The sequence below is a fragment of the Chiloscyllium plagiosum genome, unplaced genomic scaffold (assembly GCF_037043375.1).
Source record: "Chiloscyllium plagiosum isolate Xiang-an unplaced genomic scaffold, Cpla_swu_hap1 HiC_scaffold_8, whole genome shotgun sequence".
In the NCBI taxonomy this organism is placed as follows: domain Eukaryota; kingdom Metazoa; phylum Chordata; class Chondrichthyes; order Orectolobiformes; family Hemiscylliidae; genus Chiloscyllium; species Chiloscyllium plagiosum.
In genome coordinates, this window is record NW_028270146.1 from 79,588,274 (window position 1) to 79,604,251 (window position 15,978).

General features: G+C 42.0%; 1 protein-coding gene and 1 long non-coding RNA gene across 2 annotated transcripts in view; both read left to right on the plus strand.

Annotated features, from left to right (window-relative positions):
• LOC122553749 (gap junction delta-2 protein) overlaps positions 1–11,146 on the plus strand; it is a 55,309-nt gene extending 44,163 nt beyond the window's left edge. The window contains exons 3-4 of the transcript XR_015757951.1: positions 9,552–9,693; positions 11,019–11,146. The gene's annotated coding sequence lies outside the window, so the exon portion shown is untranslated. The remainder of the gene's footprint in view (positions 1–9,551; positions 9,694–11,018) is intronic.
• Positions 11,147–11,194: 48 nt separating this feature from the next.
• LOC122553751 (uncharacterized) overlaps positions 11,195–15,978 on the plus strand; it is a 41,945-nt gene continuing 37,161 nt past the window's right edge. The window contains exon 1 of the long non-coding RNA XR_006312832.2: positions 11,195–11,367. This is a non-coding gene — a long non-coding RNA (uncharacterized LOC122553751). The remainder of the gene's footprint in view (positions 11,368–15,978) is intronic.

Sequence of the window (15,978 nt, forward strand, 5' to 3'; positions counted from 1 at the left end):
TATCAGATTAGAAGGTGCAAATTTAAATTTTCTTGCCTTTTAATTAGCTGAGAAAGATGATTCTTTAATTGTACACCTGTCCTTTCAAGGAAGGGTAGAGTAAAACTGAAAGAATAGACAGGCTTGAGAGATGGTGTAAGAGGGAGGGGTTCAGATTTTTGGGAGATTGGGATCTGTTCTGAGATCGGATGGTCTAACCTCGGCCAGACTGGAACAAATGTCCTGGGGGCGCTTTTGCTAATGCTGATGGGGAGCGTTTAAACTAATGTGGCAGGGGGTTGGGAACCAAATGAGGAGGTTAGTGGACAGTAAGGAGGTAGTAACTAAAGCCTGTAAGGAACTAGATAATGAATTCAGCGTGACTAAGGGGAAGAGTAGGCAGGGAGCAGATGATGAACGCAAAGGGACGGGTGGTCTGAGGTGCATTTGTTTTAATGCAAGAAGTGTAGTAGTCAAGACAGATGAACTTAGGGCTTGGATTAGTTTCTGGGAATGTGATGTTATTGCTATTACTGAGACTTGTTTGAGGGAAGGGCATGATTGGCATCGAAATATCCCAGGGTATTGATGCTTCGGGGGAATAGGGAGGGGGGTAAAGGGGAGGAAGAGTTGCATTACTGGTCAGAGAGGATATCACAGCTGTGCTGAAAGAGGAGATTTAAATTTTCCCCACATTGACTAGAATTCACATAGTGTTAGATCTAGATGGAGCAGAATTTGTAATGGGCCTCCCAGAAGGATTTTTATAGAGCAGTATGCAAATAGTCCAACTTGGGAAGGGGCCATACTGGACTTCGTGATGAGGAATCAGCCCGGCCAGGTGGTTAAAGTTTCAGAGGGGATTACTTTGGGAATAGTGATCACAATTCTGTAAGTTTTAGAATACTCAAAGACAAAGACAAGAGTGGTCCGAAAGGAAGAGTGCTAAATTGGGGGAAGGCCAACTATATCAAAATTCGGCAGGAATTGGGCAATGTGGATTGGGAACAGCTGTTTGAAGGTAAATCCCAATTTATGTGGGATTTTTGATATGTGGGAGGCTTTTAAAGAGAGGTTGATTAGAGTGTAGGACAGACATTGAGGGATAGAAAGGGAAAGATTAAGGAACCATGGATAACAGGTGAAATTGTGAGATTAGCTAAGAGGACAAAGGAAGCAAACATAAAGGCTAGGTGACCGAAAACAGATGAAGCTTTGGAAGAATATCGGGAAAGTAGGACCAATCTGAAATGGGGAATTAAGAGGGCTAAAAGAGGTCATGAAATATCTTTAGCAAACAGGGTTAAGGAAAATCCCAAATCCTTTAATTCGTTTATAAGAAACAAGAGGGTAACTGGAGAAAGGATTGGACCACTCAAGGAAAAGGAGGAAAGTTATGCATGGAGTCAGAGAAAATGGGTGAGACCCTTAATGAGTACTTTGCATCGATATTCACCGAGGAGAGGGACATTACGGATGTTGAGGTTAGAGATAGATGTTCATTACTCCAGGTCAAGTTGGCACAAGGAGGGAGGTGTTGGGTATTCTAAAAGGCATTAAGGTGGACAAATCACAGGTCCACATGGGATCTATCCCAGGGTACTGAGGGAAGTGTGACAGGAAATAGCTGGGACCTTAACAGATATCTCTGCAGCATCCTTGAACACAAATGAGGTCCCAGAAGAATGGAGATTTGCTAATGTTGTCCCCTTGTTTACGAAGGGTAGCAGGAACAATCCAGGTAATTATAGACCAGTGAGCCTGATGTCAGTAGTAGGGAAGCTGCTGGAAAAGATACTGAGAAATAGGATCTATTAACATTTGGAAGAAAATGGGCTTATCAGTGATCAGCAACATGGTTTTGTGCAGGGAAGGTCATATCTTATCAACTTAATAGAACTCTTTGAGGAAGTGACAAAGTTGATTAAGTGAGGAAAGGGCTGTAGATGTCAATACACATGGACTTCAGTAAGGTGTTTGATAAGGTTCCCCATGGTAGGTTGATGGAGAAAGTGAAGTCGCATGGGGACCAGGGTGTACTAGCTAGATAGATAGAGAACTGGCTGGGCAGCAGGAGACAGAGAGTAGTAGTGGAAGGGAGTTTCTCAAAATGGAGAAGGGTGACCAGTGGTGTTGCACTGGGATCTGTGTTGGACCACTGTTGTTTGTGATATACATAAATGATCTGGAGGAAGGTGTAGGTGGTCTGATTAGCAAGTTGGCAGATGACACCAAGATTGATGGAGTAGCAAATAGTGAAAGGGACTGTCAGAATGTAACAGAATATAAATAGATTGGAGAGTTGGGCAGAGAAATGGCAGATGGAGTTCAATCTGGGCAAATGCGAGGCGATGCATTTTGGAAGATCCAATTCAAGAGAAAATTATACGGTAAACAGAAAAGCCCTGGGGAAAATTGATGTACAGAGAGATCTGGGTGTTCAGGTCCATTGTACCCTGAAGGTAGCAATGCAGGTGGATAGAGTGGTCAAGAAGGCATATGGCTTTCCTTCATCGGACGGGGTGTTGAGTACAAGAGTTGGCAGGTCATATTACAGTTGTATAAGACTTTGGTTCGGCCACATTTGGAATACTGCATACAGTTCTGGTTGCCACATTACGAAAACAATGTGGATACTTTGGTGAAGGTGCAGAGGAGGTTCACCAAGATATTGCCTGGTATGGAGGGTACTAGCTATGAGGAGAGGTTGAGTAGCTTAGGATTATTTTAGATGGAGGTTGAGGGCAAACCTCATTGAGGTCTACAAAATCATGAGAGTGATAGATGGGGTGGCTAGCAATAAGTCTTTTCCCCAGAGTTGGGGGACTCAATTACTAGGGGTCATGTGTTCAAGGTGAGAGGGGAAAAGTTTAAGGGAGATATGCATGGAAAGTTCTTTACGCAGAAGGTGGTGGGTGCCTGAAACACGGTGCCAGTGGAGGTGGTAGAGGTGGGCACGATAGCGTCATTTAAGGTATATCTAGACAGATAAATGAATGGGCAGAAAGCAGAGGGATTCAGATCCTTCAAAAAGAGATGACAGGTTTAGATGGAGGATTTGGATCGTCACAGGCTTGGATGGCTAAAGGGCCTGTTCCTGTGCTGTAATTTTCTTTGCTCTTTGTTCTCTTTGAAAGAAATTGGTCACTTTACCTGGTCTGGCCTACATGTAACCTCAGAACCACAGAATGTGGTAAACTCTTAACTCTCCTCCGAAATAGCTGTAGCAAGACATTTAATTAAGAGGGCAGTTAAGGATGGGCAATAAATGCTGGTGTAGCCAGTGACAACCACGCCTCAAGAATAAATTGGAAAAGACAAGATTTGTGCCAGCTAACTACTACAATAAATGTGGCCCCGGCAACAAAAACCTGGAGAGAAACACTGACTTTGGAATTTCTGGTTTCCATGGCTCTCACTTACTGAGGTTTTCCTTATGTCACGTCTGGGTATACACTACATGATGTGATGATACAGCTCCTTTAATAAGCTTGTGTTGGCCTTGGTTTTTTTTTCAGAAGTGTTTTACAAGACACAGGATCTGAAATGTCTGGCTTGATCTACTTGAACAAGCATTTTAAGATTTTAAAAAAGAATGCTTGTGCAATGAAAGGGGAGTGGCCAGCTCTTCCAGTTCAGCTTTTCTCTGGTTTGGTTTGGTTTTGGTTTGGGTTTTAGCAGTCTGGCTGTTCAGAGCAAGCAGTCAGTTTTTTGAGGCTGCTGGTCAAAGAAACAGCCATGTGAATCTCTCTGCCATCTCTCTCTTTGACATCTCTCCTGTAAGACCCTGTGTTTTTCATTCATTCTTAGAATCCCTACAGTGTGGAAACAAGCCATTTGGCCCAACAAGTCCACACTGACCCTCCAAAGAGTATCGCACCCAGACCCAATCCCCTACTCTATTACTACATTTACCCCAACTAATGCACATAACCGACACATCCCTGAACACTATCAACAATTTAGCATGGGCAATTCACCTACCCTGCATATCTTTGGATATGGGAGGAAACCACAGCGCCCGGAGGAAATGCACACAGACACTGGGAGAATGTGCAAACTCCAGATTGATTTTACCTTTTTTGCCAAGAGATGTTTATGGGGACTGTTGCAAGTGTTTGGAACAGCATTATTAAATTGGGATAATAGAGTCATAGAGATATACAGCATGGAAACAGACCCTTCGGTCCAACCAGTCCATGTCGACCAGATATCCAATCCCAATCTAGTCCCACCTGCCAGCACCCGGCCCATATCCCTCCGAACCCTTCCTATTCATATACCAATTTAAATGCCTCTGAAATGTTGCAGTTGTACCAGCCTCCACCACTTCATCTGGCAGCTCATTCCATACACGTACCACCCTCTGTGTGAAAAAGTTGCCCCTCAGGTCTCTTTTATATTTTTCCTCTCTCACCCTAAACCTCTAGTTCTGGACTCCCCTACCCCAGGGAAAAGACTTTGCCTATTTATCCTATCCATGCCCATCATAATTTTGTAAACCTCTATAAGGTCATCTCTCAGCCTCTGACGCTCCAGGGAAAACAGCCCCAGCCTGTTCAGCCTCTCCCTATAGCTCAAATCCTCCAATCCTGGCAACATCCTTGTAAATCTTTTCAAGTTTCACAACATCTTTTTGATAGGAAGGAGACCAGGATTGTAGGCAATATTCTAACAATGGTTTAACCAATGTCCTGTACAGCTGCAACATGACCTCTCAACTCCTGTACTCAATAGTCTGACCAATAAAGGAAAGTATACCAAACGCCTTCTTTACTATCCTATCTACCTATGACACCACTTTCAAGGAGCTATGAACCTGCACTCCAAGGTCTCTTTGTTCAGCAACACTCCCTAGGACCTTACCATTAAGTGTATAAGTCCTACTAAGATTTGCTTTCCCAAAATGCAGCATCTTGCATTTATCTGAATTAAACTCCATCTGCCACTTCTCAGCCCATTGGCCCACCTGGTCAAGATCATGTTGTAAACTGAGGTAACCTTTTTCGCTGTCCACTACACCTCCAATTTTGGTGTCATCTGCAAACTTACTGATTGTACCTCTTATGTTCGCATCCAAATCATTTATGTAAATGACAAAATGTAGAGGGCTCAGCACCGATTCTTGTGGCACTCCACTGGTCACAGGCCTCCAGTCTGAAAAACAACCCTCCATCACCACCTTCTGTCTTCTACCTTTGAGGCAGTTCTGTATCCAAATGGCTAGTTCTCCCTGTATTCCATGAGATCTAACCTTGCTAATCAGTCTCCCATGGGGAACCTTGTCGAAAGCCTTACTGAAGTCCATATAGATCACGTCCACTGCTCTGCCCTCATCAATCTTCTTTGTTACTTCTTCAGAAAACTCAATCAAGTTTGTGAGACATGATTTCCCACGCACAAAGCCATGTTGACTATCCCTAATCAGTCCTTGCCTTTCCAAATACAAGTACATCCTGTCCCTCAGGATTCCGTCTAACAACTTGCCCACCACCGACATTAGGCTCACTGGTCTATAGTTCCCTGGCTTGTCCTTACCACCCTTCATAAACAGTGGCACCACGTTAGCCAACCTCCAATCTTCCGGCACTTCACCTGTGACTATCGATGATACAAATATCTCAGCAAGTGGCCCAGCAATCACTTCTCTAGCTTCCCACAGAGTTCTAGGGTACACCTGATCAGTTCCTGGGGATTTATCCACTTTTATGCGTTTCAAGTCATCCAGCACTTCCTCCTCTGTAATCTGGACATTTTTCAAGATGTCACCATCTATTTCCCTACAGTCTATATCTTCCATATCCCTTCCCACAGTAAATACTGATGCAAAATACTCATTTAGTACCTCCCCCATTTTCTGCGGCTCCACACAAAGGCCGGCTTGCTGATCTTTAAGGGGCCCTGAAGAAGGACTGAAACGTCGATTCTCCTTCTCCTTGGATGCTGCCTGACCTGCTGCGCTTTTTGAGCAACACATTTTTAAGTTGGGGCCCTATTCTCTCCCTAGTTACCCTTTTGTCCTTAATATATTTGTAAAAACCCTTTGGATTCTCCTTAATTCTATTTGCCAATGCTATCTCATGTCCCCTTTTTGCCCTCCTGATTTCCCTCTTAAGTATATTCCTACTTTCTTTGTACTCTTCTAAGGATTCACTCGATCTATCCTGTCTATACATTATCTGTTGGGCTTTTGGATAGTGAAGTTATTCTGTATTTGTGTTTCATTTAGTAATCTTGCAAATAAATTCTGTTTTGTTCGAAACTAAATGGTTGGGCCAGCTCCTTGAATATCCACTCTACACCTGCTTAGAATAACTGGTAAAGTTAGGGTCAGGGTTACTTTCTTGAAATGTATTGAGGGGGTCTGACCTGGTCCACAACAATGATAAAGATTCCTTGCTCTGATTAATCAACAACTCCCTTATTGGATTATATTACATTTGGTGTGTTAGAAGATGAATATGATGATATTTGAATGTTTACCACACCAATTCCTTTGTTTCTATGATACACTTTCTGAATTTAACTTTTCTTGGATGTTCTGCCTGACTCAAAAAGATCTCACTCAGTGATTGACTTTTGATTGAGCCAGGCTCTTGATGTGACCCCAGCAATTTGTGAATTTTGGAATTAGGTAGTAGCAATTTTTTTTTGAGTGATGCTAAGAATTTTGGTGGAATATTAGGGATCTGAGCAATGTGGGCTGTGATAATGTGTGGCAGAATCTGATGGCAAATCCAACAAGGTCAGTCACAACAAGGCAATGTCTCACTCCATTGTTTATGGTTTTGATAAGTCATTGCCAGGAAGTGCTGAGTTGCCAATTAAAGGGGATCATTGCCTGTTAAACACCTTGTTAATGGTCTGACTTACCTCTTTAAAGTTTAGGTTTTCATCTTTCTAAACAAACTAGTTTTGAGAAATCTGGAGCCAGCAGCTGGTTGATTTAGCTCACTACTTGCTCCAAGTGACCTCTGTATTGTGTCTAACCAAAGAGCATTTGGGGCATGATCTACAGGGCCTCAGACATTGGCATCCAGCATCTGCCAACACCTGACAATGTTGACAGTTCTTCAATCCATTACTGATGAAGGGCTTATGCCCTAAACATCAATTCTGTTGCTCCTCAGATGCTGCCTGACTGGCTCTGCTTTTCCAGCACTACAGTCTTTGTCTCTGATCTTCAGCATGTGCAGTCCTCACTTTCTCCTAGTTCTTCCTTGGAAGCACAGACACTCAATGCAGACACTTCATGTGCAGCAGGTAGGCAGCCTTGTTTCAAAGTCTTAGAGGAGTAACCTTCACTCAAGTCCATGGAAGCACCTATCAGTCAGGGGGCCCTAATCACTGACACTAGAGAGTTCTCTCCTCCCTGAGATTGAGCAGCTGCCTAGTCCCAATGGGGTTATTGTGAGAATTGCAGTGGAATGAAGAGCTTTAGTGAGACTTGGGCACAGAGTAGAAACAATGAGATTGTGAGGTTGCAGAGAGAAGAGTGTGGCACTTACCTTGGTGCTATGGGAAGGTCATTGACTATTTTTTTGCAGAACTACTGACCTAGTTCTGACCCAGGTTTACTGGCATGCCTTCTCTGCCAGTTCTCTGGGAAGGGGACATCTCTGCACCACCACCTTAAATGGGATGTCCAGGTCTCTGTTGGGCAACTGTAGTGCAATCTTCTCCCTCTCTGACATCTTTGAGCAAAGTCCTTGACTGAACAGGGCAACTTCAAGATGCCAGTGTAAGTCTGGGAGCAGGCTGGTTTTTGAAGATGGTACAAACACAAAGGATGCTGGTCTCTTGGCGGTTATCTGCTGAGTGTTGAGTTGTTCTAGGAATGGAGCAGGAATTGGTCATGATGGACACCAGGGGGCTGAGTGGACAGTTAATGAGGTGAGAAACTCACTAGGCATTGCAGTGTGAATCCCTCCGAAAAACTCAGGACTTCCAAAGTAAAATGTAAAAATCATCCCAGTGACTCATCAGGGCATTCTGAATTTAAACTTGACGAATACCGTCATGAGTATGAGCTTGTAAATTGAGTTCTGCCCAATTTGCTACAGTGTTACAGTGCTACGGTGTGACCCCCACCTGTATCAGCTCTAAACTGGACATCCCTCTCCAGATCCTGAGAACAGGATCATTTGTATAGCCAGACCAGAGATGTGACACCTGGAGCGACACATTCTTGGCACCTGTCCTGGATGGGGGGAGGGGATGGGGGCATACCGTTTGCATACCATCTGCACCACACTGACCTCCATTCAAGTCAGCTGACCCACTATTGCACGCTGCAATTGGCCTTTAGCTGACACAGGTTGGACCTCTGCCTCCCAGTGGGAGGGATTCCTGCCCTCCAGCTGCCAGCCAATCTGATGGGCTGTTAGCTCAAGCAGCCCAAGTAGTGCCAGAATCAGTGGGCACTACCAGGACAGTGAGGATGCCCAGAAAGAAGAGTAATGGATAGCTCCTGCCAACCCCTCTCCCTGCCTTAAGAGTGGGAATGGGAGCAAGGTGCCCAGGGAGAGTGTGGGAGGGAGTAGCTTTTGAATGTTACATGAATGGACAAGAAAGGTGGTATCATCTTGGTGAGAAGGGTTTCCTCAATGCACCCAATGTACTTACTTTTCCCACAAGAGTTTATGAAATAGCTTTATGACTCTTGACTGTCTACTCATGTAGACTATTATTCAGTGAGGACGATGTATTACTGGGGGTAATTGATTTGTTAGCTACCTCAATTGTTTGCTGATTAGCCCTTTTAAAGATAACAGTGGGTGAGGTTGCTGATTTGGTGTTTGTTACCTACTTCGTTATGGGGATTGGATCAGAGTGGGAGGGATGTGTGATCGTTTTACATAATTTTACTTGCCCTGTCACTGAAAACATACCCTGCCATGGAAGGGGGGGATGAGGGTTTCAGGAGTGAGGCGCAGTCCTATATTAATCATAAGTAAATGAACATTAACACTTTGTTATGAATAAGACTTAGGAAGCAGCAGCAATTTGCTTGTGTTGTCTAAAATAGAAATTCTGCAACGGTGAGCTAATCTTCTTTGGGCTCTGACATTGAGTAGATTACTGATTCAGGTCAAACACAAAGAATGCAGGTCACTGAGCTTTCACTTTGTCGCCAGAGGTGTGAAAGTTCTCGCAGGTTTATTACTTGTAGTGAGTTTTGACCTCAACATTTAAAAACGTCTTGTCACTTGATACAAAGCAAAATATTGTGGATTCCGGAAATTTGAAACAGGAACAGAAAAATATCAAAATAAAGAACTGTTCTAGTAGGACTTCAGTGACTGTAAGTTGTTGTTTGAAAAGTCACAAAAAGTCCATGGGTCCCTGTAAATACAATGAAACGTAAGCTACTGACTAAAATATCCCAGTTCTGTTGCTTGCAAGTTATTTAATATGAAACTGTGGATTTTTACGTAAGTTTCAAGAAGCAGTACAGATGATGACGTTTTCGGGCTATTCTTATTCTGTCAAAGGGAATTTATATAATATTGTATTTTGTTTATCATTTACATTAAAATGGAATGAAGTTTATCATGTGTTTCTATTTTCAGTCGAGAAGAGTACACAGTATTCAGAAACATTCTGACATTGTGAAAGGAAGACAACTAATAGGTCATTTGTGAAAAGGTTAAGCAGTTATCTTCTGATTCCAAACAAGCAGTTTCTGTGGAAGAAGTAGTTGTGCCCCACAAGGTAAGCCATTCATATTTTATTTTCTTTGCAGACGGGTTTTGTGTAAACAGCTGCTAATTTAATTTTTTAGCAAATTAAATCATAGACCAAACCAGACCCTTTGATTTTCTAGAATATCATTGGCTCAATTTTTGATGACTTAACATAAATAGGTTTCAAATGTTTAAGAGCAAAGTTAATACTACCAGAATAGTGAAGTGCAACTGGTACTCACATTTCTTGTCCTTTTGTTTTGGTCAGGTGATTTATTCTTTCTGAGATGTGAGGACCGCTAGCTGGGTCACCATTTATTACCTATTCCTACTTGCCCTTGAGAAGGCAGTCGTGAGCTGTCTTCTCGAACTGCAGCAGTGAACGTACTGTAGCACACCCACAATAATGTAAGGGAGTTCCAGGTTTCTTTTCACCCAACGACAGTGAAAGAAAGGTGATACAGTTCCAAGTCAAGGTGGTTTAGAGGAGAAAATGTAGCCCCACCCTTCTAGCTGTAGAGATATCATGGGTGTGAAACTTGCTGTGATAGGAGCCTTGATCAGTTGCAGTACATCTTATACATGGTACACACTGACACCACTGTGCATCAGTATTGGAGTGAGTGCATGTTTATAGTGTTGGATGGAGTGTCAATAGAGTGAGCTGCTTAGGACTGGATGGTGTCAGGTTTCAAGAATGTTGGCAGAACTACACTCATTTACAAGTGGAGAATATTCCATCACATTCCGAATTTGTGCCTTGCAGATGGTGATGAGGCTTTTGGGAGTCAACAGATGAACACTTTCCATGGAATTGCCAGGCTGTGCTTGTAGTCGCTGTATTTATAGGACTGGTCCACATAATTTTCATATCTATGATAAGCTGCAGAAAATTGATAGTGTATTAAGTGTCTAACATTCAACATTCTAAAAGAGTCTTGAAATGGTTCCATTCTGTTTGTGATGACTGATCTAATGTTGCAATAATATCAGCTTAATAGTAACATTCTTGTCTCTAGTTAGTAGGTTATAGATTCGAATCTCAGTCTCGGCTTGAAATTTAGTGTAATGCTGAGGGTGGACTCCAAAGTTCTAAGGAGAAGATAAACCAAGGCCTTATATCTTGAGGTGAATTTAAAAGATTCCATGCATTTTTATTTATGAGCAGGAAATTGATATAAAAATAGATAAGTGAATCATACAACTCAAAGCAACCACTGGCCCATTGACTCTTTGACAGAGTCATCTACAGAGATGGATTTCAGAACTCTGTTATCACTCGCCATGCAAACCCTATAAAATTTCTAGGTTCTGATTTTAAATTTCTTCTTTGTTTTTACTTTTGGTTCCCAGACCCTGAAGGACAGACTACAATATTTGCTGAATGAAGAATCCAATGATCGGGAAGAAAAGGAAGTATGTCTAAAATCTTTACATCATCTATTCCAAGTATGTTCTTCTCAATCATCTCACAACAATAAAAGCAAACCTGATTTTAAACTTGATTTCCCTGCAGATTTATATTTTAATCTAGGAGAAAATAGCTCACGATTCATCTCTGTAGTCAAACCTGCACTCCACTCAAACGTCAGCATTTAGCGAAGGTGTCATTAAATATCGACAAATGTCTCCCCAAGCTGTATCTAATGAAGAATTGGAACATATTCAGAAACTTACCTATCAAAATGTGACACCAAATAAGGTATATATAACAGCAAATGTTTGAAGATGCCTGTGTATGCGATGATTGTCAATCATTAATTATTGTCAATTTTCGAGTCAACATAAAAATGTTGCTTATTTGTGATGATTAGGTTTAAAACTATCTAATTCTTTCCTGGTCTGGTTTTGGGTAGTATGTTACAATGGCCCAAAACAGCTAGACCAGTGTGGGCAGCATGCAATGATCAAAGAAACTGTTAGAGTGTTTAAGAGAGTTGATATATTTTGGGGAGTAGGGTCTGGAGCAAGGTCAAAAGACAGTGCCTGTTCAGCTAGAATTAAGGATGCCTAGGATCATAGTCATGCCAGTAGGTATAAAATTTAAAGGAAAGAAAGTAATTGAAAGCTCTGAAATTGGTAGTCAAAGGAACTAAAAGCAAGCATTCTTATCAAGGTAGAAGGCATGGCTGAAGTGCTGAATGAATAGTTTGGATTTGATATAGAAATAATGCAGCAGGAAAGGAAGAAACAGTAGCCACATTAAATATGACTTTAAAAATATATAAACAGCAGATAGTGACAAAGGTTAGCAGTCCTTAAAATAGAAAAGTTAGCTGTCTGGTGGCACTATCCTAAGTAACTGAGAAAAATAATAGTTGAAATTGTGGAGATTTTGGTCAAAACCTCCAGTTTTCCTTGAATAAGGAGTTGGTGTCAAAGGATTGGAGGATTGTCAAAGCTTTACTCTTTTGTCACCAAGACACTTATGAACCGGGCAGGCTAGTTGGATAATGCTGCTGGTGGGGAAACGTTTACAGATAATCTGAGAATAAATTAATTTGTGTTTGGGAAAATTATGAGCTTTACCTGAAAGTCAGCATTTTTTTGAGTAACTTGATTATGTTCTTGGAAAGAGAATTAGTTAAGAGACTTTTGAGAGAAAGCATTTTATGCTTTTATGGACTTTTGGAAGGAACTTGACCGAGTATCAATATTAAAACTTGCTAGCAATATTTAAATCTTGTGGAATTACAGGCACAGTGGCAACATGGATGCAAAACTGACCAAGTGGCTGAAATCAGAGTAATTGAGTGTTTTCTTTAAAACTAGAGAGAGGTAACCCAGGTATCTGCATTAATATTCTCTGGTCACTGGCTTGCACATAAGTACATGGCATAATATCAAAGTGTGCAGATAACACAAAACTCTGAATGAGGGGAATAATGATTAACCTGTAGAGAGGATGAGCAAACTGAACATTGCACCATTCTACAGGGACCCATTTAAGAGTGGGGAGAAAAGAGAAATGTAGTAATAATTGGGGATAATATAGTCAGGAGAAGAGACACTGTTCTTTGTGGCCAGGATCAAGAGTCCCAAAGGCTGTACCCAGGTTCCAGAAATCCCATCTCGGCTGCAGAGGAACTTTGAGTGAGAGGGGAGAGATCCAGTTGTCATGGTCCACATTGGTACCAACAAAAGAGGAAAGAGGTCCTACTGAGGGAATATGAGCAACTAGGGGCTAATTTAAAAAGCAGAACCAAAAAAGTAATAATCTTAGTATTGCTACCTGAGCTAATTGGCACAAGATTAACGAGATTAAAGATATAAACATGCGGTTTAAAGATTGGTGTGGGAGAAATGGGTTAGAATCCATGGGATATTGGCACCAGTACTGAGGAAGGAGGGAGCTGTTCAGATGGGATGGGCTCCACTTAAATCACATTGGGAGCAGAAATCTGGTGAATTGCGAAAATAGTTAGGGCTTTAACTAAATAGTGGAGATACGGAGGGCAGTTGCATAGAAAATTATGGAAAATATTAAAGGGGAGGAGAGCTCAGCAGAGGTTAGTAAGTTTCCAGAATAAGAGAGTATAGAAAGAGTCAGGAGTAAAATTTCAGGCACGGCAGCTAAGGGACAATATGAGAAGGGGGAGTATATATTCAATGCAGGACATAGGATATTGTACTGAAATATACACAGTATATGAAACAAGGTAAATGGTAGTGCAGATTGAAATTGGTGAGCATGGTTTTGTGGGCATCAGAGATTTGGCTACAAGGGGATCAAGGCTGGGAACTTAATATGCAAGGATATGCAGCGTATCGAAAGGATGGGTGGAAGGGACAGGGTTGTCTTGTTAGTAAAAAATGAAATTAAATCAGTAGCAAGAAGGGTGAAAAGATGTGTAATCTGTGTAGAACAATTGAGGAACTGTAAAGGAAATATATACCCTGACAGCAGTTATGTACCAGTTTGCTTGCAGTAGTCAGAATGTGGCGCAGAAAACATGCCAAGAGATAGAAAAAGCTTGTAAGAAAGGCACTATCACAATAATCATGGCAGACTTTAGTACGCAGGTAAATTTGGAAAAATCAGGTTGGTAGCGGATCCCAAGAAAAGGAATTTTTGGAATACTACAAAATGGTTTTTTTTGGAACAACTTGTCATCAAGCCCACTAGGGAACAAGTAATTCTAGATTTGGCGATGTGTAAAGAGGCAGACTTGATTAGGGAGCTTAATTTGAAGGAACTGCCTAGGGGGCAGTGACCATAATATGATAGAATTCACCCGGCAGTTTCAGAGGGAAAGTCTGGAATTAGATGCAATGGGATCATAATTGAATAAAGGTAAATACAAAGATATGAGTGAGGATCTAGACAGTGTTGATTTGAAGGGGGAGCCTAGCAGGGAAGATGGTGGAATAATAATGGCAGGAGCTTCTGGGGGTAATTCAGGGGCATAACAGAAATTCAATCCAAGGAAGAAGAACCGTACCAAGGGGAGGATGAGGCAACCGTGGCCAACAAGGGAAGTCAGGAAAGCACAAAAGCCAAAGAATAGCATATGATGTGGTGAAGATGAGTGGGAAGCCTTTAAAAACCAGAAAAGGACATTAAAAAAACAAAGGGGGGAGAATATGAAATGAGGATGAGCTAGTTAGTAATATAAAAGAAGAGTACAAGAGGTAATTTTAAAATATATAAAAAGTAAGAAAGAGGCAAGAGTGAACATTGGACTGCAGGAAAATGAGAGTGGAGAAGTAGAGGAACAGAATAGGTACTTTGCATCATGGTGGATGACACCAGCAGCAGACCAGAACTACAGGAGAGTCAGGGGCAGAGGTGAGCGTAGTGGCCAACACTAAAGAGAGGGAAGCTGAAAGGTCTAAAATTGAATAAGATAGATTACACCCCAGGGGTCTGAAGGAGATAGCTGAGCAGTGTGTCGAGGCATTGGTAGTGATCTTTCAGGAATCACTGGGGTCAGGGAGAATCCCAGAGGACTGGAATATGGATGATGTAACATCCCTGTTTAAGAAGGGAGAGCGGCAAAAGATGGGAAATCATAGGCTTGTTAGCCTGATCTTTGTCTTTAGGAAGATTTTAGAGTCCATTATTAAGGATGAGATTGAGGAGTAGTTGGAAGAAAACAGTAAAATAGGGCTGAGTCCATACAGCTTCATCAAGGCATACAATTCAAAGCTTTCAGTACAAGCTGGTAAAGAAAGCATGTGGGATGCTTGCTTTTAATAGACAGGGCATAGAATATAGGAGCAAGGAAATCTTGTTACAACTTTATAAAATTGGTTAGGCTACAGATTGAATACTGTGTGTGTAGTTCTGGTATCCACACAATCGGAAGGACATGATTAGACTGCAGAGAGTGCAGAGGAGATTCATGGATGTTAGCCAGGATGAAAAGTCTCAGTTATGAGGAGACATGGAGTAGGCTGGAGCAGAGGAGGCTGAGGGGGGATCTAATTGAGGTATATAGAGGCATAGACAGAGTAGATCATGAGAACCTTTTCCCCACAGCAGATGTGTCTGGAGGGCACAAGTTTAGGGTGAGGAGCAGATGATTTAGAGTCAATGTGAGAAAAAAATTCCTTTCACCCAGAGGGTGGGAGAGAAATGAAATGTGTTGCCTGAACGGGTGGTGGAGGCAGGTACTCTCACAACATTTAAGAAGCATCTGGATAAGCAGTTAAAATGCCAGAGTACAGCAGGCTATGAACCAAGTGTATGGGGTTAGCGTAGTTTTATGTATAATGGTTGGCGTAGATGTGGTGGGCCGAAGGGCCTGTTTCAATGCTGTATGATTCTAAGGGTAGGTCATGCCTGACAAATCTTTTAGATTTTTTTGAGGTGATAATAAGCAGGTTAGATAAGGAGAGTCAGTGGTTATGATTCATTTGGATTTCAGGAAGGATTTTGACAATATGCCACATAGCGGGCTGTTAAATGAGATAAGACCCTGTGATTTTAGGTGCAGGGTACTGTCATGGATAGAGGATTGGCTGGCAGAAGGCAGAGAGGGGGATAAATGGGTCTTTTCAGGATGTGACCGGTGACTAATGGAATTCCAAAGGGGTCCATGTTCAGATCATAATTTTTCACAATACGGTGTTAACAATCTGAATGAAGGAACTGAGAGTACTGAGAGTTGTGAAATTTGCAGGTGAAGCAAAGATAGGTGGAGGGATAGGTAGTTTTGAGGAAGCAGGGAGGCTGCAGAAAAATCTGGACAGGCCAGCAGGGTAGGCAAAGAAGTGGCAGGTGGAATTCAGTGGGGGGAAATTGAGAGATTATGCACTTTGGAAGGAAGACTAGAGCAATAGGCAACTTTCCCAAATGGGGAAGGGCTTT